This window comes from Salmo salar, chromosome ssa05 (genome assembly GCF_905237065.1).
Source record: "Salmo salar chromosome ssa05, Ssal_v3.1, whole genome shotgun sequence".
In the NCBI taxonomy this organism is placed as follows: domain Eukaryota; kingdom Metazoa; phylum Chordata; class Actinopteri; order Salmoniformes; family Salmonidae; genus Salmo; species Salmo salar.
In genome coordinates this window covers 78907655-78934730 of record NC_059446.1, presented here as the reverse complement: position 1 = coordinate 78934730, position 27076 = coordinate 78907655, and the positions used below count along the sequence as shown (strand labels likewise).

Here is a 27076-nt window from a genome sequence, read left to right as displayed (position 1 = left end):
GGAGTTAGAACGGACCTCTAGTGTTGGGAGGAGTTAGAACGGACCTCTAGTGTTGGGAGGAGTTAGAACAGACCTCTAGTGTTGGGAGGAGTTAGAACGGACCTCTAGTGTTGGGAGGAGTTAGAACAGACCTCTAGTGTTGGGAGGAGTTAGAACGGACCTCTAGTGTTGGGAGGAGTTAGAACGGACCTCTAGTGTTGGGAGGAGTTAGAACAGACCTCTAGTGTTGGGAGGAGTTAGAACGGACCTCTAGTGTTGGGAGGAGTTAGAACAGACCTCTAGTGTTGGGAGGAGTTAGAACGGACCTCTAGTGTTGGGAGGAGTTAGAACGGACCTCTAGTGTTGGGAGGAGTTAGAACAGACCTCTAGTGTTGGGAGGAGTTAGAACGGACCTCTAGTGTTGGGAGGAGTTAGAACGGACCTCTAGTGTTGGGAGGAGTTAGAACAGACCTCTAGTGTTGGGAGGAGTTAGAACAGACCTCTAGTGTTGGGAGGAGTTAGAACAGACCTCTAGTGTTGGGAGGAGTTAGAACGGACCTCTAGTGTTGGGAGGAGTTAGAACAGACCTCTAGTGTTGGGAGGAGTTAGAACAGACCTCTAGTGTTGGGAGGAGTTAGAACGGACCTCTAGTGTTGGGAGGAGTTAGAACAGACCTCTAGTGTTGGGAGGAGTTAGAACAGACCTCTAGTGTTGGGAGGAGTTAGAACAGACCTCTAGTGTTGGGAGGAGTTAGAACAGACCTCTAGTGTTGGGAGGAGTTAGAACGGACCTCTAGTGTTGGGAGGAGTTAGAACAGACCTCTAGTGTTGGGAGGAGTTAGAACAGACCTCTAGTGTTGGGAGGAGTTAGAACAGACCTCTAGTGTTGGGAGGAGTTAGAACAGACCTCTAGTGTTGGGAGGAGTTAGAACAGACCTCTAGTGTTGGGAGGAGTTAGAACAGACCTCTAGTGTTGGGAGGAGTTAGAACAGACCTCTAGTGTTGGGAGGAGTTAGAACAGACCTCTAGTGTTGGGAGGAGTTAGAACAGACCTCTAGTGTTGGGAGGAGTTAGAACAGACCTCTAGTGTTGGGAGGAGTTAGAACAGACCTCTAGTGTTGGGAGGAGTTAGAACAGACCTCTAGTGTTGGGAGGAGTTAGAACAGACCTCTAGTGTTGGGAGGAGTTAGAACAGACCTCTAGTGTTGGGAGGAGTTAGAACAGACCTCTAGTGTTGGGAGGAGTTAGAACAGACCTCTAGTGTTGGGAGGAGTTAGAACAGACCTCTAGTGTTGGGAGGAGTTAGAACAGACCTCTAGTGTTGGGAGGAGTTAGAACAGACCTCTAGTGTTGGGAGGAGTTAGAACAGACCTCTAGTGTTGGGAGGAGTTAGAACAGACCTCTAGTGTTGGGAGGAGTTAGAACAGACCTCTAGTGTTGGGAGGAGTTAGAACAGACCTCTAGTGTTGGGAGGAGTTAGAACAGACCTCTAGTGTTGGGAGGAGTTAGAACAGACCTCTAGTGTTGGGAGGAGTTAGAACAGACCTCTAGTGTTGGGAGGAGTTAGAACAGACCTCTAGTGTTGGGAGGAGTTAGAACAGACCTCTAGTGTTGGGAGGAGTTAGAACAGACCTCTAGTGTTGGGAGGAGTTAGAACAGACCTCTAGTGTTGGGAGGAGTTAGAACAGACCTCTAGTGTTGGGAGGAGTTAGAACAGACCTCTAGTGTTGGGAGGAGTTAGAACAGACCTCTAGTGTTGGGAGGAGTTAGAACAGACCTCTAGTGTTGGGAGGAGTTAGAACAGACCTCTAGTGTTGGGAGGAGTTAGAACAGACCTCTAGTGTTGGGAGGAGTTAGAACAGACCTCTAGTGTTGGGAGGAGTTAGAACGGACCTCTAGTGTTGGGAGGAGTTAGAACAGACCTCTAGTGTTGGGAGGAGTTAGAACAGACCTCTAGTGTTGGGAGGAGTTAGAACAGACCTCTAGTGTTGGGAGGAGTTAGAACAGACCTCTAGTGTTGGGAGGAGTTAGAACAGACCTCTAGTGTTGGGAGGAGTTAGAACAGACCTCTAGTGTTGGGAGGAGTTAGAACAGACCTCTAGTGTTGGGAGGAGTTAGAACAGACCTCTAGTGTTGGGAGGAGTTAGAACAGACCTCTAGTGTTGGGAGGAGTTAGAACAGACCTCTAGTGTTGGGAGGAGTTAGAACAGACCTCTAGTGTTGGGAGGAGTTAGAACAGACCTCTAGTGTTGGGAGGAGTTAGAACAGACCTCTAGTGTTGGGAGGAGTTAGAACAGACCTCTAGTGTTGGGAGGAGTTAGAACAGACCTCTAGTGTTGGGAGGAGTTAGAACAGACCTCTAGTGTTGGGAGGAGTTAGAACAGACCTCTAGTGTTGGGAGGAGTTAGAACAGACCTCTAGTGTTGGGAGGAGTTAGAACAGACCTCTAGTGTTGGGAGGAGTTAGAACAGACCTCTAGTGTTGGGAGGAGTTAGAACAGACCTCTAGTGTTGGGAGGAGTTAGAACAGACCTCTAGTGTTGGGAGGAGTTAGAACAGACCTCTAGTGTTGGGAGGAGTTAGAACAGACCTCTAGTGTTGGGAGGAGTTAGAACAGACCTCTAGTGTTGGGAGGAGTTAGAACAGACCTCTAGTGTTGGGAGGAGTTAGAACAGACCTCTAGTGTTGGGAGGAGTTAGAACAGACCTCTAGTGTTGGGAGGAGTTAGAACAGACCTCTAGTGTTGGGAGGAGTTAGAACAGACCTCTAGTGTTGGGAGGAGTTAGAACAGACCTCTAGTGTTGGGAGGAGTTAGAACAGACCTCTAGTGTTGGGAGGAGTTAGAACAGACCTCTAGTGTTGGGAGGAGTTAGAACAGACCTCTAGTGTTGGGAGGAGTTAGAACAGACCTCTAGTGTTGGGAGGAGTTAGAACAGACCTCTAGTGTTGGGAGGAGTTAGAACAGACCTCTAGTGTTGGGAGGAGTTAGAACAGACCTCTAGTGTTGGGAGGAGTTAGAACAGACCTCTAGTGTTGGGAGGAGTTAGAACAGACCTCTAGTGTTGGGAGGAGTTAGAACGGACCTCTAGTGTTGGGAGGAGTTAGAACAGACCTCTAGTGTTGGGAGGAGTTAGAACAGACCTCTAGTGTTGGGAGGAGTTAGAACAGACCTCTAGTGTTGGGAGGAGTTAGAACAGACCTCTAGTGTTGGGAGGAGTTAGAACAGATCTCTAGTGTTGGGAGGAGTTAGAACAGACCTCTAGTGTTGGGAGGAGTTAGAACGGACCTCTAGTGTTGGGAGGAGTTAGAACAGACCTCTAGTGTTGGGAGGAGTTAGAACGGACCTCTAGTGTTGGGAGGAGTTAGAACAGACCTCTAGTGTTGGGAGGAGTTAGAACAGATCTCTAGTGTTGGGAGGAGTTAGAACAGACCTCTAGTGTTGGGAGGAGTTAGAACAGACCTCTAGTGTTGGGAGGAGTTAGAACAGACCTCTAGTGTTGGGAGGAGTTAGAACAGACCTCTAGTGTTGGGAGGAGTTAGAACAGACCTCTAGTGTTGGGAGGAGTTAGAACAGACCTCTAGTGTTGGGAGGAGTTAGAACAGACCTCTAGTGTTGGGAGGAGTTAGAACAGACCTCTAGTGTTGGGAGGAGTTAGAACAGACCTCTAGTGTTGGGAGGAGTTAGAACAGATCTCTAGTGTTGGGAGGAGTTAGAACAGGCCTCTAGTGTTGGGGGGAGTTAGAACAGACCACTTGGCCTGTCACACTTCTACAATTACAATACCGTGTGAGTGTGTGTGAGTGTGTGTGTGTGTGTGTGTGTGTTAAGCTTTGTGCACTGTGTGAAGAAGTTCTAATTGATATATTGCATTGCTACTGGTGCTGGTCCAGGTTAGGTGTGTGTGTGTGATTGTGCATGTGATTGTGACTGTGTGTGTCTGGGTCTGTGCCTAGTGGATGGTGGTTACACTTTACAGCAGCCAACAGGCTATTGAGTGGCTCATGTATTAATCCAACTTTATCGGTGTAGAATCTGTAGTGAGAGAGGATGGAGGGCTGGGGGTTGCAGACAGACAGACAGACAGACAGACAGACAAAGCAGTTGTGTGTTTCTGTGTGTGTTTGTGTAAAACCATATCCCAGGGGGTGATGGTGGTACCCAGCCCAGAGTGTATCAACCTGCCCCATGGCTTCTGGGTTTTTACTGGAAGAGGAAGCGAGTGTGGTCATGTGACTAAAAATATTCAACATTTTCCCGCATGAGTAATTTGGCTGGGAATGCCAACCCAGCTGGGATTGAGAACGTTGGGAATGTCATGCTGGCGTCAGAAACATGAAGAAAATGAGAAATGTTCGGAAGAGGAGAAGAGAATAGGAAAAGAGAGCAGAGAGGATATGAAGAGAGGGGATGAGAGGAGAAGAGGGGAGGAGAATCCCCGAGACGACTAGGGGAAAAATCTGTCGATGTGCCCTTGAGCATTACATTTTATTCATTTTAGCAGATGCTCTTATCCAGAGCGACTTACAGTAGTGAATGCATACATTTCATAATTATTATTTTTTCCCCCTTACTGGTCCCCCATGGGAATCGAACCCACAACCCTGGCGTTGCAAACACCATGCTCTGCCAACTGAGCCACACGGGACCAATGTTCAAAGCACCTAACCCTAATTGCTCCTGTAAGTCGCTCTGGATAAGAGTGTCTGCAAAATGAAAAATTAGAAGAGGGGATGAGAGAGGGGACGAAGGGGAGAGGGGATGAGAGGAGAGAATAAGATGATAGGAGGAGAGGGGATAAGAGGAAAGGAGATAAGGGGGGAGAATGAGTTGAAGGGAAGAAGGAGGGGAGAGAGCGAGAGGGATTAATACATCTGGACTGTGACTACAGGATATAACCTACTGTAGCTAGAGGACAAGAGATCTGGACTGTGACTACAGGATATAACCTACTGTAGCTAGAGGACAAGAGATCTGGACTGTGACTACAGGATATAACCTACTGTAGCTTGAGGACAAGAGATCTGGACTGTGACTACAGGATATAACCTACTGTAGCTAGAGGACAAGAGATCTGGACTGTGACTACAGGATATAACCTACTGTAGCTAGAGGACAAGAGATCTGGACTGTGACTACAGGATATAACCTACTGTAGCTAGAGGACAAGAGATCTGGACTGTGACTACAGGATATAACCTACTGTAGCTAGAGGACAAGAGATCTGGACTGTGACTACAGGATATAACCTACTGTAGCTAGAGGACAAGAGATCTGGACTGTGACTACAGGATATAACCTACTGTAGCTAGAGGACAAGAGATCTGGACTGTGACTACAGGATATAACCTACTGTAGCTAGAGGACAAGAGATCTGGACTGTGACTACAGGATATAACCTACTGTAGCTAGAGGACAAGAGATCTGGACTGTGACTACAGGATATAACCTACTGTAGCTAGAGGACAAGAGATCTGGACTGTCACTACAGGATATAACCTACTGTTGCTCTCTCTCTCTCACTCTCTCTGTGATGTCACAGTGTGTGTGTGTGTGTGTGTGTGTGTGTGTGTGTGTGTGTGGATGGTAGGTCCAGATTGGTTTGTGTGTGTGTGTTGATGGCAGGTCCAGATTGGTGTGTGTGTAGATGATAGGTATTCCTTAAAGAGGTGGGGTTTCAGGTGTCTCCGGAAGGTGGTGATTGACTCCGCTGTCCTGGCGTCGTGAGGGAGCTTGTTCCACCATTGGGGTGCCAGAGCAGCGAACAGTTTTGACTGGGCTGAGCGGGAACTGTGCTTCCTCAGAGGTAGGGAGGCGTGCAGGCCAGAGGTGGATGAACACAGTGCCCTTGTTTGGGTGTAGGGCCTGATCAGAGCCTGAAGGTACGGAGGTGCCGTTCCCCTCACAACTCCGTAGGCAAGCACCATGGTCTTGTAGCGGATGCGAGCTTCAACTGGAAGCCAGTGGAGAGAGTGGAGAAGCGGGGTGACATGAGAGAACTTGGGAAGGTTGAACACCAGACGGGCTGCGGCGTTCTGGATGAGTTGTAGGGGTTTAATGGCACAGGCAGGGAGCCCAACCAACAGCGAGTTGCAGTAATCCAGACGGGAGATGACAAGTGCCTGGATTAGGACCTGCGCCGCTTCCTGTGTGAGGCAGGGTCGTACTCTGCGAATGTTGTAGAGCATGAACCTACAGGATCGGGTCACCGCCTTGATGTTAGTGGAGAACGACAGGGTGTGGTCCAGGGTCACGCCGAGGCTCTTAGCACTCTGGGAGGAGGACACAATGGAGTTGTCAACCGTGATGGCGAGATCATGGAACGGGCAGTCTTTCCCCGGGAGGAAGAGCAGCTCCGTCTTGCCGAGGTTCAGCTTGAGGTGGTGATCCGTCATCCACACTGATATGTCTGCCAGACATGCAGAGATGCGATTCGCCACCTGGTTGTCAGAAGGGGGAAAGGAGAAGATTAATTGTGTGTCGTCTGCATAGCAATGATAGGAGAGACCATGTGAGGATATGACAGAGCCAAGTGACTTGGTGTATAGCGAGAATAGGAGAGGGCCTAGAACAGAGCCCTGGGGGACACCAGTGGTGAGAGCACGTGGTGCGGAGACAGATTCTCGCCACGCCACCTGGTAGGAGCGACCTGTCAGGTAGGACGCAATCCAAGCGTGGGCCGCGCCGGAGATGCCCAGCTCGGAGAGGGTGGAGAGGAGGATCTGATGGTTCACAGTATCAAAGGCAGCAGATAGGTCTAGAAGGATGAGAGCAGAGGAGAGAGAGTTAGCTTTAGCAGTGCGGAGAGCCTCCGTGACACAGAGAAGGGCAGTCTCAGTTGAATGCCCAGTCTTGAAACCTGACTGATTAGGATCAAGAAGGTCATTCTGAGAGAGATAGCAAGAGAGCTGGCCAAGGACGGCACGTTCAAGAGTTTTGGAGAGAAAAGAAAGAAGGGATACTGGTCTGTAGTTGTTGACATCGGAGGGATCGAGTGTAGGTTTTTTCAGAAGGGGTGCAACTCTCGCTCTCTTGAAGACGGAAGGGACGTAGCCAGCGGTCAAGGATGAGTTGATGAGCGAGGTGAGGAAGGGGAGAAGGTCTCCGGAAATGGTCTGGAGAAGAGAGGAGGGGATAGGGTCAAGTGGGCAGGTTGTTGGGCGGCCGGCCGTCACAAGACGCGAGATTTCATCTGGAGAGAGAGGGGAGAAAGAGGTCAAAGCACAGGGTAGGGCAGTGTGAGCAGGACCAGCGGTGTCGTTTGACTTAGCAAACGAGGATCGGATGTCGTCAACCTTCTTTTCAAAATGGTTGACGAAGTCATCCGCAGAGAGGGAGGGAGGAAGGGGGAGGAGGATTCAGGAGGGAGGAGAAGGTAGCAAAGAGCTTCCCAGGGTTAGAGGCAGATGCTTGGAATTTAGAGTGGTAGAAAGTGGCTTTAGCAGCAGAGACAGAAGAGGAAAATGTAGAGGAGGGAGTGAAAGGATGCCAGGGCCGCAGGGAGGCAAGTTTTCCTCCATTTCCGCTCGGCTGCCCGGAGCCCTGTTCTGTGAGCTCGCAGTGAGTCGTCGAGCCACGGAGCAGGAGGGGAGGACCGAGCCGGCCTGGAGGATAGGGGACAGAGAAAATCAAAGGATGCAGAGAGGGAGGAGAGGAGGGTTGAGGAGGCAGAATCAGGAGATAGGTTGGAGAAGGTTTGAGCAGAGGGAAGAGATGATAGGATGGAAGAGGAGAGAGTAGCGGGAGAGAGAGCGCGAAGGTTGGGGCGGCGCAATACCATCCGAGTAGGGTCAGAGTGAGAAGTGTTGGATGAGAGCGAGAGGGAAAAGGATACAAGGTAGTGGTCGGAGACTTGGAGGGGAGTTGCAATGAGATTAGTGGAGGAACAGCATCTAGTAAAGATGAGGTCAAGCGTATTGCCTGCCTTGTGAGTAGGGGGGGGAAGGTGAGAGGGTGAGGTCAAAAGAGGAGAGGAGTGGAAAGAAGGAGGCAGAGAGGAATGAGTCAAAGGTAGACGTGGGGAGGTTAAAGTCACCCAGAACTGTGAGAGGTGAGCCATCCTCAGGAAAGGAACTTATCAAGGCGTCAAGCTCATTGATGAACTCTCCAAGGGAACCTGGAGGGCGATAAATGATAAGGATGTTAAACTTGAAAGGGCTGGTAACTGTGACATCATGGAATTCAAATGAGGAGATAGACAGATGGGTCAGGGGAGAAAGAGAGAATGTCCACTTGGGAGAGATGAGGATTCCAGTGCCACCACCCCGCTGGCTCGATGCTCTAGGGGTATGCGAGAACACGTGGGCAGACGAGGAGAGAGCAGTAGGAGTAGCAGTGTTATCTGTGGTAATCCATGTTTCCGTCAGCGCCAGGAAGTCTAGGGACTGGAGGGTAGCATAGGCTGAGATGAACTCAGCCTTGTTGGCCGCAGACCGGCAGTTCCAGAGGGCTGCCGGAGACCTGGAACTCCACGTGGGTCGTGCGCGCTGGGACCACCAGGTTAGAGTGGCAGCAGCCACGCGGTGTGAAGCGTCTGTATGGCCTGTGCAGAGGGGAGAGAACAGGGATAGACAGACACATAGTTGACAAGCTACAGAAGAGGCTACGCTAATGCAAAGGAGATTGGAATGACAAGTGGACTACACGTCTCGAATGTTCAGAAAGTTAAGCGTTACGTTGCAAAAATCTTATTGACTAAAATGATTAAAATGATACAGTACTGCTGGCTGGTGGAGTAGGCTAGCTAGCAGTGGCTGCGTTGTTGACTTTGAACGTGTAGCTGGCTAGGTAACCTCGATAGTTTCAGTACTACACCTTGTCATGATACAAAAGCAACTTTGTAGCTAGCTAACATAACACTAATCAAGACGTTCCTTTGTAATGTATTTAGTCATGAACCTATCTTATTTATAACACGCGCACCTCATACAGATACAGAGCTGCTGCTACAGCTCCTCAAACAGCTCCTCAAACAACTCCTCAAACAGCTCCTCAAACAATTCCTCAAACAGCTCCTCAAACAGCTCCTCAAGCAGCTCCTCAAGCAGCTCCTCAAACAATTCCTCAAGCAGCTCCTCAAGCAGCTCCTCAAACAGCTCCTCAAACAGCTCCTCAAGCAGCTCCTCAAACAGCACCTCAAACAGCTCCTCAAACAACTCCTCAAACAGCTCCTCAAACATTTCCTCAAACAGCTCCTCAAACAGCTCCTCAAACAACTCCTCAAACAATTCCTCAAACAGCTCCTCAAGCAGCTCCTCAAACAGCTCCTCAAGCAGCTCCTCAAACAGCTCCTCAAACAGCTCCTCAAACAGCTCCTCAAACAACTCCTCAAACAGCTCCTCAAACAGCTCCTCAAACAACTCCTCAAACAACTCCTCAAACAGCTCCTCAAACAGCTCCTCAAACAGCTCCTCAAACAGCTCCTCAAACAACTCCTCAAACAGCTCCTCAAACAGCTCCTCAAACAGCTCCTCAAACAGCTCCTCAAACAGCTCCTCAAACAGCTCCTTCGTTGCTGCTGGAGTGAAACATTATTTTATAAGCTCAATCATTGCACAACAATTTGAAATGCAATCGCGTGTTAAAAACAGTTTTTATGGCCACAATTAAAAAGAGCTACTATTTATTTATTTTTTTACTGGTAACTGAAGCGTGCTTCCCATTCGCTATTCAAGTCCATAGACAACGGTAGCCAGGCTTCAGCACGTCACACACTACTTTGCAATGAGCTGGAGGCAGTATGCATTTTCAAAACATATAGCCTACTTAATTGTTTGAAACCTGAATGTTTTACATCATATTATGAGGCTTGCTTCAAAGTAGCCTAGCCCAAAAAATATTTCACATGCCCTTGAAACCAGTAGCCTATTTCTATTTATTGGTTTTCAAATCAACTTTCTTTCATTGTCCAGTAGCCAAACTTCAAGCCTAGTCATATTAGCACCCATGTAGTTGTTGCATCTTTAGAGCTCCTGTCTTTCTACATTTGATGTGCCAGATATTTTCATCTCTGTCACATCAAACCGCTCGTATATGCGCTGCCCTGTGTTTTCCCGCTAATTCCATTATTGAACGAACATTCGCACGTAACCTACTGCCTTGTACGCATTGCTGCGCTTATGATGTGTAGAAATAATAGTTTATAAACATTATACGCTAAACGTTCTGATGTGTTGCATCAGCTTCATTGCTTTTTAAAGTTTTGTTTATGTAGCCTAGGCCTACTGGTTGAATGAATTTGGGATCTATCGTCCCACAACTGTCCCAGAGTCTGTTTGGAATAGGCAATTTATTTTTTGCACAGAACGACAAGCTGACCAATAGAATAGGTCAACTTTTCTAAGATGGGTGTTTGTAGATTGACAGGCTAGTGATAATCTGTAATGGTCTTGTTGACAGAGGAAAAGTAAATGTGGACAGTTATTCTAACATCTTCAAAGTAGCATCAGAATTTGATAGGAAGGACAGACGCCGTTACATCCTGAAGTTGCATGTTCTGTTAAGATGAATTACCATAATGTAAATGTGATTTCTTTCATCCTGAGCACTGTGGGTGTACGCCCTCATCAGGTTAAATTACTTAAATGTCCGGAAAATGTAAATGCTGCCCCCATACAGGTTGCAAAATAGTTTTTCGATGTGACGATTCCTTGGCACGTGGTTTATGAACTGATATACAAAACAACGCTGAATTCAAAGCTTAGAGCTTTTCAATTGAAATGATTATACCAAATTCTTGCAACCAGTAGAATGTTATGTTGACCATACAACCAATAGAATGTTATGTTGACCATACAACCAATAGAATGTTATGTGGAGGATACAACCAATAGAATGTTATGTGGAGGATACAACCAATAGAATGTTATGTGGAGGATACAACCAGTAGAATGTTATGTGGAGGATACAACCAGTAGAATGTTATGTGGAGGATACGACCAGTAGAATGTTATGTGGAGGATACAACCAATAGAATGTTATGTGGAGGATACAACCAATAGAATGTTATGTGGAGGATACAACCAATAGAATGTTATGTGGAGGATACAACCAATAGAATGTTATGTGGAGGATACAACCAATAGAATGTTATGTGGAGGATACAACCAATAGAATGTTATGTGGAGGATACAACCAGTATAATGTTATGTGGAGGATACAACCAGTAGAATGTTATGTTGACCATACAACCAATAGAATGTTATGTGGAGGATACAACCAATAGAATGTTATGTGGAGGATACAACCAGTAGAATGTTATGTGGAGGATACAACCAGTAGAATGTTATGTTGACCATACAACCAATAGAATGTTATGTGGAGGATACAACCAATAGAATGTTATGTGGAGGATACAACCAGTATAATGTTATGTGGAGGATACAACCAGTAGAATGTTATGTGGAGGATACAACCAATAGAATGTTATGTGGAGGATACAACCAGTAGAATGTTATGTGGAGGATACAACCAGTAGAATGTTATGTGGAGGATACAACCAATAGAATGTTATGTTGACCATACAACCAATAGAATGTTATGTGGAGGATACAACCAATAGAATGTTATGTGGAGGATACAACCAGTAGAATGTTATGTGGAGGATACAACCAGTAGAATGTTATGTTGACCATACAACCAATAGAATGTTATGTGGAGGATACAACCAATAGAATGTTATGTGGAGGATACAACCAGTATAATGTTATGTGGAGGATACAACCAGTAGAATGTTATGTGGAGGATACAACCAATAGAATGTTATGTGGAGGATACAACCAGTAGAATGTTATGTGGAGGATACAACCAGTAGAATGTTATGTGGAGGATACAACCAATAGCATGTTATGTGGAGGATACAACCAGTAGAATGTTATGTGGAGGATACAACCAGTAGAATGTTATGTGGAGGATACAACCAGTAGAATGTTATGTGGAGGATACAACCAGTAGAATGTTATGTGGAGGATACAACCAGTAGAATGTTATGTGGAGGATACAACCAATAGAATGTTATGTGGAGGATACAACCAGTAGAATGTTATGTGGAGGATACAACCAGTAGAATGTTATGTGGAGGATACAACCAGTAGAATGTTATGTGGAGGATACAACCAGTAGAATGTTATGTGGAGGATACAACCAATAGAATGTTATGTGGAGGATACAACCAATAGAATGTTATGTGGAGGATACAACCAGTAGAATGTTATGTGGAGGATACAACCAGTAGAATGTTATGTGGAGGATACAACCAGTAGAATGTTATGTGGAGGATACAACCAGTAGAATGTTATGTGGAGGATACAACCAGTAGAATGTTATGTGGAGGATACAACCAATAGAATGTTATGTGGAGGATACAACCAATAGAATGTTATGTGGAGAATACAACCAGTAGAATGTTATGTGGAGGGTACAACCAATAGAATGTTATGTGGAGAATACAACCAGTAGAATGTTATGTGGAGGGTACAACCAGTAGAATGTTATGTGGAGGATACAACCAGTAGAATGTTATGAGAAGGATACAACCAATATAATGTTATGTGGAGGGTACAACCAGTAGAATGTTATGTGGAGAATACAACCAGTAGAATGTTATGTGGAGGATACAACCAGTAGAATGTTATGTGGAGGATACAACCAGTAGAATGTTATGTGGAGGATGACACCAGTAGAATGTTATGTGGAGGATACAACCAGTAGAATGTTATGTGGAGGGTACAACCAGTAGAATGTTATGTGGAGGGTACAACCAGTAGAATATTATGTGGAGGATACAACCAGTAGAATGTTATGTGGAGGATACAACCAGTAGAATGTTATGTGGAGGATGACACCAGTAGAATGTTATGTGGAGGATACAACCAGTAGAATGTTATGTGGAGGATTCAACCAGTAGAATGTTATGTGGAGGATACAACCAGTAGAATGTTATGTGGAGGATACAACCAGTAGAATGTTATGTGGAGGATACAACCAGTAGAATGTTATGTGGAGGATGACACCAGTAGAATGTTATGTGGAGGATACAACCAGTAGAATGTTATGTGGAGGATACAACCAGTAGAATGTTATGTGGAGGATACAACCAGTAGAATGTTATGTGGAGGATACAACCAGTAGAATGTTATGTGGAGGATACAACCAGTAGAATGTTATGTGGAGGATACAACCAGTAGAATGTTATGTGGAGGATACAACCAGTAGAATGTTTTGTGGAGGATACAACCAGTAGAATGTTATGTGGAGGATACAACCAGTAGAATATTATGTGGAGGATACAACCAGTAGAATGTTATGTGGAGGATACAACCAGTAGAATGTTATGTGGAGGATACAACCAGTAGAATGTTATGTGGAGGGTACAACCAGTAGAATGTTATGTGGAGGATACAACCAGTAGAATGTTATGTGGAGGATACAACCAGTAGAATGTTATGTGGAGGATACAACCAATAGAATGTTATGTGGAGGATACAACCAGTAGAATGTTATGTGGAGGATACAACCAGTAGAATGTTATGTGGAGGATACAACCAGTAGAATGTTATGTGGAGGATACAACCAGTAGAATGTTATGTGGAGGATACAACCAGTAGAATGTTATGTGGAGGATACAACCAATAGAATGTTATGTGGAGGATACAACCAGTAGAATGTTATGTGGAGGATACAACCAATAGAATGTTATGTGGAGGATACAACCAATAGAATGTTATGTGGAGGATACAACCAGTAGAATGTTATGTGGAGGATACAACCAGTAGAATGTTATGTGGAGGATACAACCAGTAGAATGTTATGTGGAGGATACAACCAGTAGAATGTTATGTGGAGGATACAACCAATAGAATGTTATGTGGAGGATACAACCAGTAGAATGTTATGTGGAGGATACAACCAATAGAATGTTATGTGGAGGATACAACCAATAGAATGTTATGTGGAGGATACAACCAGTAGAATGTTATGTGGAGGATACAACCAGTAGAATGTTATGTGGAGGATACAACCAGTAGAATGTTATGTGGAGGGTACAACCAGTAGAATGTTATGTGGAGGATACAACCAGTAGAATGTTATGTGGAGGATACAACCAGTAGAATGTTATGTGGAGGATACAACCAGTAGAATGTTATGTGGAGGGTACAACCAGTAGAATGTTATGTGGAGGATACAACCAGTAGAATGTTATGTGGAGGATACAACCAGTAGAATGTTATGTGGAGGATACAACCAGTAGAATGTTATGTGGAGGATACAACCAGTAGAATGTTATGTGGAGGATACAACCAGTAGAATGTTATGTGGAGGATACAACCAGTAGAATGTTATGTGGAGGATACAACCAGTAGAATGTTATGTGGAGGATACAACCAGTAGAATGTTATGTGGAGGATACAACCAGTAGAATGTTATGTGGAGGATACAACCAGTAGAATGTTATGTGGAGGATACAACCAGTAGAATGTTATGTGGAGGATACAACCAGTAGAATGTTATGTGGAGGATACAACCAGTAGAATGTTATGTGGAGGATACAACCAGTAGAATGTTATGTGGAGGATACAACCAGTAGAATGTTATGTGGAGGATACAACCAGTAGAATGTTATGTGGAGGATACGACCAGTAGAATGTTATGTGGAGGATACGACCAGTAGAATGTTATGTGGAGGATACGACCAGTAGAATGTTATGTGGAGGATGACACCAGTAGAATGTTATGTGGAGGATACAACCAGTAGAATGTTATGTGGAGGATACAACCAGTAGAATGTTATGTGGAGGATACAACCAATAGAATGTTATGTGGAGGATACGACCAGTAGAATGTTATGTGGAGGATACAACCAATAGAATGTTATGTGGAGGATGACACCAGTAGAATGTTATGTGGAGGATACAACCAGTAGAATGTTATGTGGAGGGTACAACCAGTAGAATGTTATGTGGAGGATACGACCATCCCAGTTGTCCAGATGTGGCTGTGAAGAGACAGAATCATTACATCATTTGTTTTGGTACTGTTCATATATGTGTAGCTTGGTGTTTGGTCGCAGGTTCAGGAATGGCTGAGAAATCACAACATTAACTGGAGATAATTCTGCAGATAGCACTACTGGCTGATCTGAAAGCCATAGCCATTCAATCAATAGTATAATAATACTCTTAGTAAAAATGTTCATCTTTAATTTACAATCTGTACAATCTATGAGAATAGAAAGAATCAGAACTTTTGTGAAACATCACAGCGCTGTTGAAAACTATTTGGCAAGTAGAATCCAAACTGGATGGTTTTCAGAGATATATTTTTTTAATTTCACCTTTATTTAACCAGGTAGGCCAGTTGAGAACATGTTCTCATTTACAACTGCGACCTGGCCAAGATAAAGCAAAGCAGTGCAACACAAACAACAACACAGAGTTACACATGGAATAAACAAATGTACAGTCAATAACACAATAGAAAAAAAGTCTATATACAGTGTGTGCAAATAGCGTGAGGAGGTAAGGCAATAAATAGGCCATAGTAGCAAAGTAATTACAATTTAGCAGATTAACACTGGAGTGATAGATGAGCAGATGATGATGTGCAAGTAGAGATACTGGTGTGCAAAAGAGCAGAAAAGTAAATAGAAACAATATGGGGATGAGGTAGGTAGATAGGGTGGGCTATTTACAGATGGACTATGTACAGCTGCAGCGATCAGTTAGCTGCTCAGATAGCTGATGTTTAAAGTTAGGGAGGGAAATATAAGTCTCCAGCTTCAGTGATTTTTGCAATTCGTTCCAGTCACTGGCAGCAGAGAACTGGAAGGAACGGCGGCCAAAGGAGGTGTTGGCTTTGGGGATGACCAGTGAGATATACCTGCTGGAACACGTGCTACGGGTGGGTGGTGTTATGGTGACCAGTGAGATATACCTGCTGGAGCGCGTGCTACGGGTGGGTGGTGTTATGGTGACCAGTGAGATATACCTGCTGGAGCGCGTGCTACGGGTGGGTGGTGTTATGGTGACCAGTGAGATATACCTGCTGGAGTGCGTGCTGCGGGTGGGTGGTGTTATGGTGACCAGTGAGATATACCTGCTGGAGCGCGTGCTACGGGTGGGTGGTGTTATGGTGACCAGTGATATATACCTGCTGGAGCGCGTGCTGCGGGTGGGTGGTGTTATGGTGACCAGTGAGATATACCTGCTGGAGCGCGTGCTACGGGTGGGTGGTGTTATGGTGACCAGTGAGATATACCTGCTGGAGCGCGTGCTGCGGGTGGGTGGTGTTATGGTGACCAGTGAGATATACCTGCTGGAGCGTGTGCTGCGGGTGGGTGTTGCTATGGTGACCAGTGATATATACCTGCTGGAGCACGTGCTACGGGTGGGTGGTGTTATGGTGACCAGTGAGATATACCTGCTGGAGCGCGTGCTGCGGGTGGGTGTTGTTATGGTGACCAGTGAGATATACCTGCTGGAGCGCGTGCTACGGGTGGGTGTTGTTATGGTGACCAGTGAGATATACCTGCTGGAGCGCGTGCTACGGGTGGGTGGTGTTATGGTGACCAGTGAGATATACCTGCTGGAGCACGTGCTACGGGTGGGTGTTGTTATGGTGACCAGTGAGATATACCTGCTGGAGCGCGTGCTGCGGGTGGGTGGTGTTATGGTGACCAGTGAGATATACCTGCTGGAGCGCGTGCTACGGGTGGGTGTTGTTATGGTGACCAGTGAGATATACCTGCTGGAGCGCGTGCTACGGGTGGGTGGTGTTATGGTGACCAGTGAGATATACCTGCTGGAGCGCGTGCTACGGGTGGGTGTTGTTATGGTGACCAGTGAGATATACCTGCTGGAGCGCGTGCTGCGGGTGGGTGGTGTTATGGTGACCAGTGAGATATACCTGCTGGAGCGCGTGCTACGGGTGGGTGTTGTTGATGGGAAGGGTTGAGGGTAGCTGAAGGGTGGGACTAAAATAAATCGATAACTAGTGTAAAATGTACCATGTGCTTAATGTAGATAGTAGGTATAAGCTGGAAGTAGAAGCCTAAGTATTGTTGTCCATTCATTTACTCAAATTAGGGGAGGGGTGGTGGAGTTATGGGAAAATAATACAATAAAATGTTTGTAAAAAAAAATGTATGAGGGATTGATAGATTGATAGAACCCACATTCTATTGGTATTCTATCTGCAATATTAAAGCTGATCTACGCCTGAAAATAAATACCAATAATTTGCTGCTGGTCAAATGTCCGGAGCCACATTTTCCTAACGGAAACCCTGGTGTGTGTGTTGGCATTGTCATTGTTGTTGAGAGCAGAGGATGTCGTCCTTGGAGACCTCTCTGTTTCGGCATACGCTAGCCTATGACACACACTTCAACACACACACACACACACACACACACACACACACACACACACACACACACACGTGGACTGTGAACAGACAGCTGGGCTGGCACACAAGCTCATACTCGAACACACACACACGCCTCCACAACACACACACACACACACACACACACACACACACACACACACACACACACACACACACACACACACACACACACACACACACACACACACACACACACACACACACACAACAGACATACTGCCTGCTTGCTGATGGCCAGACAGCTGTTGCTACAACAGTTACACAGCCAACTCCTTTCAGACTATACATCTCCTCTTCTACCACCCTCTCTCTTTCTTATCCCTCTCTCTCTCTGTCTCTCTCTCTCTCTCTCTCTCTCTCTCTCTCTCTCTCTCTCTCTCTCTCTCTCTCTCTCTCTCTCTCTCTCTCTCTGTCTCTCTCTCTCTCTCTCTTCTCTCTCTCTCTCTCTCTCTCTCTCTCTCTGTCTCTCTCTCTCTCTCTCTCTCTCTCTCTCTCTCTCTCTCTCTCTCTCTCTCTCTCTCTCTCTCTCTCTCTCTCTCTCTCTCTCTCTCTCTCTCTCTCTCTGTCACTCTCTCTCTCTCTCTCTCTCTCTCTCTCTCTCTCTCTCTCTCAGCTACTAGTGTGGTTGCCATGGTGGTTCTGTGAAGAGTGGTTGCTGGGCTGTGGACAGAGAAAGAGAGAGATGAAGGGGGTTCATGCTCAGAATGGCCTGACTGTGCTGAAATGGAACTCCTCTACCATGTTTGGTTCCAGAACAGTGGAGCTGTTTATTATCTGTGTTAAGGTACCATACGAGTGTGTGGAGAGAGGACTGTCCTCTACACTCCTACGCTCCTGAAATCCTAACACTTTAAATACTCCTACACCCCGAGTGTGCCCCTCTGTCTCTCTCCTTCCTCAGGAATGATATTTATACAGACAGAATGGAAACAGGGCAGTGTGGGAGAGGAGGAGGAGAGAATGCAGAGGAGAAAGGAAAGGAGGGTGTTGGCTAAGACTGGATTCTGTAGTGCTGCAGGGGCTAGGTGGAGGAGAGGAGAGAAGAAGGGAGGAGAGGAGAGGAGAGAAGAAGGGAGGAGAGAAGAAGGGAGGAGAGGAAAGAGAGGAGAAGGGTGACATTTGATGTGTTTGGTTGACATTTGATGTGTTTGGTTGACATTTGATGTGTTTGGGTGACATTTGATGTGTTTGGGTGACATTTGATGCGTTTGGGTGACATTTGATGCGTTTGGGTGACATTTGATGTGCTTGGGTGACATTTGATGCGTATGAGTGACATTTGATGCGTTTGGGTGACATTTGATGCGTTTGGGTGACATTTGATGCGTATGTGTGACATTTGATGCGTTTGGGTGACATTTGATGCGTATGGGTGACATTTGATGCGTATGGGTGACATTTGATGCGTATGGGTGACATTTGATGCGTTTGGGTGACATTTGATGCATTTGGGTGACATTTGATGCGTTTGGGTGACATTTGATGCGTATGGGTGACATTTGATGCGTATGGGTGACATTTGATGCGTATGGGTGACATTTGATGTGTTTGGGTGACATTTGATGCGTATGTGTGACATTTGATGCGTATGGGTGACATTTGATGCGTTTGGGTGACATTTGATGCGTTTGGGTGACATTTGATGCGTATGGGTGACATTTGATGCGTTTGGGTGACATTTGATGCGTATGGGTGACATTTGATGCGTATGTGTGACATTTGATGCGTATGTGTGACATTTGATGCGTATGTGTGACATTTGATGCGTATGGGTGACATTTGATGCGTTTGGGTGACATTTGATGCGTTTGGGTGACATTTTATGTGTTTGGGTGACATCTGATCGTATGGGTGACATTTGATGTGTTTGGGTGACATTTGATGCGTTTGGGTGACATTTGATGTGTTTGGGTGACATTTGATGCGTTTGGGTGACATTTGATGCGTATGTGTTTGGGTGACATAACATGTATGTTGTTGTAGCATGTTGATGCTCTTTACCGCTGTGTGCGCGTGGGTCTGGGTTTATGCAGATGTGAGAGAGAACATAGTATTATGTCCCAAAGCTAAGTCAGTCTGTGTGGCACGTGCAAGCGTTTGTCCATGTGTGTGTGAGAGCAGAGAATGTGTAATATGTCAGACAGTCTCTGTCTGTCTTGTGTTATATAATGTTTTGAGGCTCTCTGTTAGGGCTCTCTACTCTCTGTTAGATCTCTCTACTCTCTGTTAGATCTCTCTACTCTCTGTTAGATCTCTCTACTCTCTGTTAGATCTCTCTACTCTGTGTTAGATCTCTCTACTCTCTGTTAGGTCTCTCTACTCTCTGTTAGGGCTCTCTACTCTCTGTTAGGTCTCTCTACTCTCTGTTAGATCTCTCTACTCTCTGTTAGATCTCTCTACACTCTGTTAGGGCTCTCTACTCTCTGTTAGGGCTCTCTACTCTCTACTCTCTGTTAGATCTCTCTACTCTCTGTTAGATCTCTCTACTCTCTGTTAGATCTCTCTACTCTGTGTTAGATCTCTCTACTCTCTGTTAGGGCTCTCTACTCTCTGTTAGGGCTCTCTACTCTCTGTTAGATCTCTCTACTCTCTGTTAGATCTCTCTACTCTCTGTTAGATCTCTCTACTCTCTGTTAGGGCTCTCTACTCTCTGTTAGGGCTCTCTACTCTCTGTTAGATCTCTCTACTCTCTGTTAGATCTCTCTACTCTCTGTTAGGGCTCTCTACTCTCTGTTAGATCTCTCTACTCTCTGTTAGATCTCTCTACTCTCTGTTAGATCTCTCTACTCTCTGTTAGATCTCTCTACTCTCTGTTAGATCTCTCTACTCTCTGTTAGCTCTCTCTACTCTCTGTTAGATCTCTCTACTCTCTGTTAGATCTCTCTACTCTCTGTTAGGGCTCTCTACTCTCTGTTAGATCTCTCTACTCTCTGTTAGATCTCTCTACTCTCTGTTAGATCTCTCTACTCTCTGTTAGATCTCTCTACTCTCTGTTAGGGCTCTCTACTCTCTGTTAGGGCTCTCTACTCTCTGTTAGATCTCTCTACTCTCTGTTAGGGCTCTCTACTCTCTACTCTCTGTTAGATCTCTCTACTCTCTGTTAGGGCTCTCTACTCTCTGTTAGGGCTCTCTACTCTCTGTTAGATCTCTCTACTCTCTGTTAGATCTCTCTACTCTCTGTTAGGGCTCTCTACTCTCTGTTAGGGCTCTCTACTCTCTGTTAGGGCTCTCTACTCTCTGTTAGATCTCTCTACTCTCTGTTAGGGCTCTCTACTCTCTGTTAGGGCTCTCTACTCGCTGTTAGATCTCTCTACTCTCTGTTAGATCTCTCTACTCTCTGTTAGATCTCTCTACTCTCTGTTAGATCTCTCTACTCTCTGTTAGATCTCTCTACTCTCTGTTAGATCTCTCTACTCTCTGTTAGATCTCTCTACTCTCTGTTAGGTCTCTCTACTCTCTGTTAGGGCTCTCTACTCTCTGTTAGGGCTCTCTACTCTCTGTTAGGGCTCTCTACTCTCTGTTAGATCTCTCTACTCTCTGTTAGATCTCTCTACTCTCTGTTAGGGCTCTCTACTCTCTGTTAGGGCTCTCTACTCTCTACTCTCTGTTAGGGCTCTCTACTCTCTGTTAGATCTCTCTACTCTCTGTTAGATCTCTCTACTCTCTGTTAGGGCTCTCTACTCTCTGTTAGGGCTCTCTACTCTCTGTTAGATCTCTACTCTCTGTTAGGGCTCTCTACTCTCTGTTAGATCTCTCTACTCTCTGTTAGGGCTCTCTACTCTCTGTTAGATCTCTCTACTCTCTGTTAGGGCTCTCTACTCTCTGTTAGATCTCTCTACTCTCTGTTAGGGCTCTCTACTCTCTGTTAGATCTCTACTCTCTGTTAGATCTCTCTACTCTCTGTTAGGGCTCTCTACTCTCTGTTAGATCTCTCTACTCTCTGTTAGATCTCTCTACTCTCTGTTAGGGCTCTCTACTCTCTGTTAGGTCTCTCTACTCTCTGTTAGGGCTCTCTACTCTCTGTTAGATCTCTCTACTCTCTGTTAGATCTCTCTACTCTCTGTTAGGGCTCTCTACTCTCTGTTAGATCTCTCTACTCTCTGTTAGATCTCTCTACTCTCTGTTAGATCTCTCTACTCTCTGTTAGGGCTCTCTACTCTCTGTTAGATCTCTCTACTCTCTGTTAGATCTCTCTACTCTCTGTTAGATCTCTCTACTCTCTGTTAGATCTCTCTACTCTCTGTTAGGGCTCTCTACTCTCTGTTAGATCTCTCTACTCTCTGTTAGATCTCTCTACTCTCTGTTATGGCTCTCTACTCTCTGTTAGGGCTCTCTACTCTCTGTTAGATCTCTCTACTCTCTGTTAGATCTCTCTACTCTCTGTTAGGGCTCTCTACTCTCTGTTAGGGCTCTCTACTCTCTGTTAGGGCTCTCTACTCTCTGTTAGATCTCTCTACTCTCTGTTAGATCTCTCTACTCTCTGTTATGGCTCTCTACTCTCTGTTAGGGCTCTCTACTCTCTGTTAGATCTCTCTACTCTCTGTTAGATCTCTCTACTCTCTGTTAGATCTCTCTACTCTCTGTTAGCTCTCTCTACTCTCTGTTAGGGCTCTCTACTCTCTGTTAGATCTCTCTACTCTCTGTTAGGGCTCTGTACTCTCTGTTAGATCTCTCTACTCTCTGTTAGGTCTCTCTACTCTCTGTTAGATCTCTCTACTCTCTGTTAGGGCTCTCTACTCTCTGTTAGATCTCTCTACTCTCTGTTAGATCTCTCTACTCTCTGTTAGATCTCTCTACTCTCTGTTAGATCTCTCTACTCTCTGTTAGATCTCTCTACTCTCTGTTAGATCTCTCTACTCTCTGTTAGGTCTCTCTACTCTCTGTTAGGGCTCTCTACTCTCTGTTAGGGCTCTCTACTCTCTGTTAGGTCTCTCTACTCTCTGTTAGATCTCTCTACTCTCTGTTAGATCTCTCTACTCTCTGTTAGATCTCTCTACTCTCTGTTAGATCTCTCTACTCTCTGTTAGATCTCTCTACTCTCTGTTAGATCTCTCTACTCTCTGTTAGGGCTCTCTACTCTCTGTTAGGGCTCTCTACTCTCTGTTAGATCTCTCTACTCTCTGTTAGGGCACTCTACTCTCTGTTAGATCTCTCTACTCTCTGTTAGACTCTCTACTCTCTGTTATGGCTCTCTACTCTCTGTTAGGGCTCTCTACTCTCTGTTAGATCTCTCTACTCTCTGTTAGATCTCTACTCTCTGTTAGATCTCTCTACTCTCTGTTAGGGCTCTCTACTCTCTACTCTCTGTTAGATCTCTCTACTCTCTGTTAGGGCTCTCTACTCTCTGTTAGATCTCTCTACTCTCTGTTAGATCTCTACTCTCTGTTAGATCTCTCTACTCTCTGTTAGGGCTCTCTACTCTCTACTCTCTGTTAGATCTCTCTACTCTCTGTTAGGGCACTCTACTCTCTGTTAGATCTCTCTACTCTCTGTTAGATCTCTCTACTCTCTGTTAGATCTCTCTACTCTCTGTTAGATCTCTCTACTCTCTGTTAGATCTCTCTACTCTCTGTTAGGGCTCTCTACTCTCTGTTAGATCTCTACTCTCTGTTAGGGCTCTCTACTCTCTGTTAGCTCTCTCTACTCTCTGTTAGATCTCTCTACTCTCTGTTAGATCTCTCTACTCTCTGTTAGATCTCTCTACTCTCTGTTATGGCTCTCTACTCTCTGTTAGGGCTCTCTACTCTCTGTTAGCTCTCTCTACTCTCTGTTAGATCTCTCTACTCTCTGTTAGATCTCTCTACTCTCTGTTAGATCTCTCTACTCTCTGTTAGATCTCTCTACTCTCTGTTAGATCTCTCTACTCTCTGTTAGGGCTCTCTACTCTCTGTTAGATCTCTCTACTCTCTGTTAGATCTCTCTACTCTCTGTTAGATCTCTCTACTCTCTGTTAGGGCTCTCTACTCTCTGTTAGATCTCTCTACTCTCTGTTAGATCTCTCTACTCTCTGTTAGATCTCTCTACTCTCTGTTAGGGCTCTCTACTCTCTGTTAGATCTCTACTCTCTGTTAGGGCTCTCTACTCTCTGTTAGGGCTCTCTACTCTCTGTTAGCTCTCTCTACTCTCTGTTAGGGCTCTCTACTCTCTGTTAGCTCTCTCTACTCTCTGTTAGGGCTCTCTACTCTCTGTTAGATCTCTCTACTCTCTGTTAGGGCTCTCTACTCTCTGTTAGATCTCTCTACTCTCTGTTAGGGCTCTCTACTCTCTGTTAGATCTCTCTACTCTCTGTTAGGGCTCTCTACTCTCTGTTAGGGCTCTCTACTCTCTGTTAGGGCTCTCTACTCTCTGTTAGATCTCTACTCTCTGTTAGGGTTCTCTACTCTCTGTTAGATCTCTCTACTCTGTTAGATCTCTCTACTCTCTGTTAGGGCTCTCTACTCTCTGTTAGGGCTCTCTACTCTCTGTTAGATCTCTCTACTCTCTGTTAGGGCTCTCTACTCTCTGTTAGGGCTCTCTACTCTCTGTTAGATCTCTCTACTCTCTGTTAGATCTCTCTACTCTCTGTTAGATCTCTCTACTCTCTGTTAGGGCTCTCTACTCTCTGTTAGATCTCTCTACTCTCTGTTAGGGCTCTCTACTCTCTGTTAGGGCTCTCTACTCTCTGTTAGATCTCTCTACTCTCTGTTAGGGCTCTCTACTCTCTGTTAGAGCTCTCTACTCTCTGTTAGGGCTCTCTACTCTCTGTTAGGGCTCTCTACTCTCTGTTAGATCTCTCTACTCTCTGTTAGGGCTCTCTACTCTCTGTTAGGGCTCTCTACTCTCTGTTAGATCTCTCTACTCTCTGTTAGATCTCTCTACTCTCTGTTAGATCTCTCTACTCTCTGTTAGGGCTCTCTACTCTCTGTTAGGGCTCTCTACTCTCTGTTAGGGCTCTCTACTCTGTTAGATCTCTCTACTCTGTGTTAGATCTCTCTACTCTCTGTTAGGGCTCTCTACTCTCTGTTAGGGCTCTCTACTCTCTGTTAGGGCTCTCTACTCTCTGTTAGATCTCTCTACTCTCTGTTAGGGCTCTCTACTCTCTGTTAGGGCTCTCTACTCTCTGTTAGATCTCTCTACTCTCTGTTAGGGCTCTCTACTCTCTGTTAGATCTCTCTACTCTCTGTTAGGGCTCTCTACTCTCTGTTAGGGCTCTCTACTCTCTACTCTCTGTTAGATCTCTCTACTCTCTGTTAGATCTCTCTACTCTCTGTTAGATCTCTCTACTCTCTGTTAGGGCTCTCTACTCTCTGTTAGGGCTCTCTACTTCTCTTACTCTGTTAGATCTCTCTACTCTGTGTTAGATCTCTCTACTCTCTGTTAGGGCTCTCTACTCTCTGTTAGCTCTCTCTACTCTCTGTTAGATCTCTCTACTCTCTGTTAGATCTCTCTACTCTCTGTTAGGGCTCTCTACTCTCTGTTAGGGCTCTCTACTCTCTGTTAGATCTCTCTACTCTCTGTTAGATCTCTCTACTCTCTGTTAGGGCTCTCTACTCTCTGTTAGATCTCTACTCTCTGTTAGCTCTCTCTTCTCTCTGTTAGGGCTCTCTACTCTCTGTTAGGGCTCTCTACTCTCTGTTAGATCTCTCTACTCTCTGTTAGGGCTCTCTACTCTCTGTTAGGGCTCTCTACTCTCTGTTAGGGCTCTCTACTCTCTGTTAGATCTCTCTACTCTCTGTTAGATCTCTCTACTCTCTGTTAGATCTCTCTACTCTCTGTTAGATCTCTCTACTCTCTGTTAGATCTCTCTACTCTCTGTTAGGGCTCTCTACTCTCTGTTAGGGCTCTCTACTCTCTGTTAGATCTCTCTACTCTCTGTTAGATCTCTCTACTCTCTGTTAGGGCTCTCTACTCTCTGTTAGGGCTCTCTACTCTCTGTTAGATCTCTCTACTCTCTGTTAGATCTCTCTACTCTCTGTTAGATCTCTCTACTCTCTGTTAGGGCTCTCTACTCTCTGTTAGATCTCTCTACTCTCTGTTAGATCTCTCTACTCTCTGTTAGATCTCTCTACTCTCTGTTGGGGCTCTCTACTCTCTGTTAGGGCTCTCTACTCTCTGTTAGAGCTCTCTACTCTCTGTGGAATGTGTTGTTGGTAGACCTCCCTGTCACAGGCGTCGATGAAAGGTGACCAAAACGCAGCGGGTATAGTGCTCATCTTCTTTTAATATTAATAAAGTGAACACTTAAACAAAACAACAAACTGACAATCAACAGTTCTGCAAGGTACACAGACTATACAGAAAACAACCACCCACCAACCCAAAGGAAAAAACAGGCTGCCTAAGTATGGCTTCCAATCAGAGACAACGAAAAACACCTGCCTCTGATTGGAAACCATACTCGGCCAAACATGGAAAAAGAAACATAGAAATAGAAAACTAGAACCAAAATCCCCTAAACCAAAAAACCCCAAAACACACAAAACAAACGCCCTGACCATACTACAATTACAAATGACCCCTTTACTGGTCAGGACGTGACACTCCCAATATGGCTGTCTGCTTTGGAGAGGAGTCTTGTGACTGCTATCTGCTGCACTGTTATTAACACCTAACACACCTGACCTCACTCAAACACAAAACCACACACACACACAAACAGACACACACATATATACACACTCACTGGGCGAGAGAATGCAAACTGGCAGGAGATTCAGTGAGCCACTGGCTTGAGAAGATGGGGAGAAAGAGAGATGGAGAGATGAGAGATAGGGAGGGAGAATTAGAGAGATGGAGAGATGAGGGAGAATTAGAGAGATGGATAGATGAGAGATGGGGAGGGAGAATTAGAGAGATGGAGAGATGAGGGAGAATTAGAGAGATGGAGAGATGAGAGATGGGGAGGGAGAATTAGAGAGATGGAGAGATGAGGGAGAATTAGAGAGATGGAGAGATGAGAGATAGGGATGGAGAATTAGAGAGATGGAGAGATGAGAGATAGGGATGGAGAATTAGAGAGATGGAGAGATGAGAGATAGGGATGGAGAATTAGAGAGATGGAGAGATGAGAGATAGGGATGGAGAATTAGAGAGATGGAGAGATGAGAGATAGGGATGGAGAATTAGAGAGATGGAGAGATGAGAGATAGGGAGGGAGAATTAGAGAGATGGAGAGATGAGAGATAGGGATGGAGAATTAGAGAGATGGAGAGATGAGAGATAGGGAGGGAGAATTAGAGAGATGGAGAGATGAGAGATAGGGAGGGAGAATTAGAGAGATGGAGAGATGAGAGATAGGGATGGAGAATTAGAGAGATGGAGAGATGAGAGATAGAGATGGAGAGATGAGAGATAGGGATGGAGAATTAGAGAGATGGAGAGATGAGAGATAGGGATGGAGAATTAGAGAGATTGAGAGATAGGGATGGAGAATTAGAGAGATGGAGAGATGAGAGATAGGGAGGGAGAATTAGAGAGATGGAGAGATGAGAGATAGTGATGGAGAATTAGAGAGATGGAGAGATGAGAGATAGGGATGGAGAATTAGAGAGATGGAGAGATGAGAGATAGGGATGGAGAATTAGAGAGATTGAGAGATGAGAGATAGGGATGGAGAATTAGAGAGATGGAGAGATGAGAGATAGGGATGGAGAATTAGAGAGATGGAGAGATGAGAGATAGGGATGGAGAATTAGAGAGATGGAGAGATGAGAGATAGG

At 45.4% G+C, this 27076-nt stretch overlaps 1 protein-coding gene across 3 annotated transcripts in view; it reads left to right on the top strand.

Annotated features, from left to right (window-relative positions):
• The window catches only part of LOC106594804 (polypeptide N-acetylgalactosaminyltransferase 1), a 130307-nt gene that overhangs the window by 19527 nt on the left and 83704 nt on the right, over positions 1-27076 (top strand). The window contains exon 2 of one of the 3 annotated variants that reach the window (XM_045719032.1): positions 17992-18162. The exons of the other annotated variants lie outside the window; for them this stretch is intronic. The gene's annotated coding sequence lies outside the window, so the exon portion shown is untranslated. The remainder of the gene's footprint in view (positions 1-17991; positions 18163-27076) is intronic. 3 annotated transcript variants of the gene reach the window in all.